Source organism: Syngnathus leptorhynchus, unplaced genomic scaffold (genome assembly GCF_054491065.1).
Source record: "Syngnathus leptorhynchus isolate UIUO unplaced genomic scaffold, UIUO_Slep HiC_scaffold_237, whole genome shotgun sequence".
NCBI classification, from domain to species: domain Eukaryota; kingdom Metazoa; phylum Chordata; class Actinopteri; order Syngnathiformes; family Syngnathidae; genus Syngnathus; species Syngnathus leptorhynchus.
In genome coordinates this window covers 17,501-20,000 of record NW_028232204.1, presented here as the reverse complement: position 1 = coordinate 20,000, position 2,500 = coordinate 17,501, and the positions used below count along the sequence as shown (strand labels likewise).

Below are 2,500 nucleotides of genomic sequence, written 5' to 3'. Positions count from 1 at the left end.
ACGAGGCCCTCCAGCCGAAGGCCCCGCGGGTCCGCAGGCCCGATCCCATCAGTACGGAGCACGCACGCGCCCACACCCAGGCCCACAAGGCACCCCAGGCAAAGCCACCAACAAGCCGCCAGCCGGGACGACTGACGGACCCGCAACAGCAGCCGGGACGGCGCCCCAGTGTCGCAAGCGACACACCGCCCCGGTCAATCTCCAAAGTGACCCGCAAATCGTCCGGGCAGACCCTCGCACCGTATCACATTCCAGGGATCTTCCTCATCCCAGAGACCAATGAGGTGTCCAGGCACACCGACCTGTTATGGGAACGACGACAGACAGCCAAGACCCAGCCCGCTGACGCGCGCATGCCAGGCAACGGCCCCCCGACTGCGGACGAGCCAAGAGCACCACTGCCCCGCGCCGCCTGCCGCCTCCCCTCTCACCACTGCCTCCCGGACACCACCCACCGCGTCAGCCTGTCCAGCGGACCACTATCCCGAGCAGGACAAAAGTCCCCCCATCAAGCAGCCCATCAGGAGTAGCCTAACACGGCGCGAGGCGCGGCGATTTCGGCCTTCGCCCCAGAAGGAGTGGCACAAGCGTTCGAAAGCATGGATGAGAGAATCCACAACGAGAAAGGCAGGGTCATAGAGACAAGTCCCTCTCCTCATTCCAATCCCGCAACTGCGAGCTCGGTGTCGGTGCCACCGCAGCCCACCCCGATGAGCAGCCCACACGGGCGACGAATCACCCTCACGCGTCCAGTACGCCTAGCTTCCCACTACACACAGGCCATGACCATGGGAAACCGAGTCGAAAGCCCTCGCACGGCCAGTAAGCGACCGCCAGCTACTGTTCAGCCCACCCTCCGGCAAGCCTCCCAGCAGACCCGGCTATCAAGCCCCGTCCCTTTGAGAACCCTGGGATCGACTCCACGCACCCTTCACGTGGCAGACAGCCTCATCAGTTGCTTCCCGGCCGAAGCCCAGCCTGAGGGGCCAGACCCCCAGTCCTGCCTGGACTCGACCACGAGCATAGCGTTCAAAACCAGCCAAGTTGGATGAAGCAGGAGACTCGGTCAGTACAGGCTCTGACCTGCTTCCTTGACCAGCGCAACAGCCGCAAGGTGTCTCACTCACCCTACAAACTGCCTGCCGTGCCGTCACACAGGGACCTCCATATCCACCTCACTCGTTTCGTTACCCGACACGCGTCGGACAACCCCACTCGTCAGTGATATGCCGGCGACTCACACCCGCACAACATACCACAGGCATCTCTGTCAAAATGCCCTCTCAGAAACAAGCTGTGGCACCATCACGGCATCCGTCGCCCACACTCTCATAACCAGACCGACGGCGGCCACCAGTGCCACTGAGGAATTGTCAGGAGCTTCGCCAGCCTGGATCCACCCGCTCCACCGGCCAGACTGACTGTGACTCCGACTCTGTGCAGCTGTGACACGGACTTCCAAACCAAAGGAGTTTTCGCAACATGGTCTGTAGACATGACTACAGCCGTTTGAGGACCCTCAGCCAAACCCCGAAAGTTGGTCCCCATGGCCTCCGAGGCGGTTGATCACACGCCATACACGCACCCAACCTCAAGCACGTGAAGATGAGGTCGCTCGAGCAGTCACGACCCCCCATTTAGCCGTGCCTCCGCGGTTATTGATAACCCAGGTCCGCAATCCTGGGCAGCTCGGCTCAGCCAGAGCTCAGTCACCGTTCCCTTTAAGACTTTACTAAGAATCAAACCCGGGCAGCAGCCGGCACGACCCAGCAAGGCCTGCCCCCAACCAAAGCCAAGTCCACAGTCTGACCCACTTGGGAGAGGCCCCCATCAGAGATGCCGAGCTCGCTCCCCGTAAAGCCATCCAGCGACCGGCACGCATCACGGCTGCCCAGGCTTACAGTAGTTGCGTTACCGCTAGGATTTGAGAAATTACATTCGACAGAAGGCGCCACATCCAGCCTTTGTTTATTACCACTATGTGTAACGGTATCAATACCGTCTCGGTTCGTCTCAGTCTCGCCACCTTTCAGTCACACCAGGCGTACCAGCAGGGCGCCGAGCGAGCGCACAAGCCAGCCTGCAAGGTGCTAGAGGGCGACCCGCAGTGGGTAGGAACCGTCCACCAGTGTCGGCAAGCCGAGGCCGATGGGGGCCCTACCAAGGCAGGTCATGATTGCCAGTCGGTCAGATAGGAAATGGGGTACTCGGAACCCGCCGGGATCAGACGGGCAACCGGGGAGAGGGAGCTACATGAGCACCGCCGCCGGGTTCAGACGGCGGCCCCAGGAATCTCGTAGTATTCGGTATCGCCCTTCCTCCTAAATCATAGGTAGTCAAACTACTGCAGAATCCGAGCCACTACTGCTGCCTCAGTAGCGCTCAGGGAGACAAGTCTCACCTTTCGGGTCCAGAAGGTTGCCCAAGACGTGCAGCCCCTCCTGAAGTCCGCACGCCAGCCAATCGAGAAGCGACCATCCGAGCTGGCCAATCCTTGTCC

At 61.2% G+C, this 2,500-nt stretch overlaps 1 pseudogene; it reads right to left on the bottom strand.

Moving 5' to 3' along the window:
- Positions 1–2,500, bottom strand: part of LOC147037299 (28S ribosomal RNA) — a 7,970-nt pseudogene that overhangs the window by 2,175 nt on the left and 3,295 nt on the right.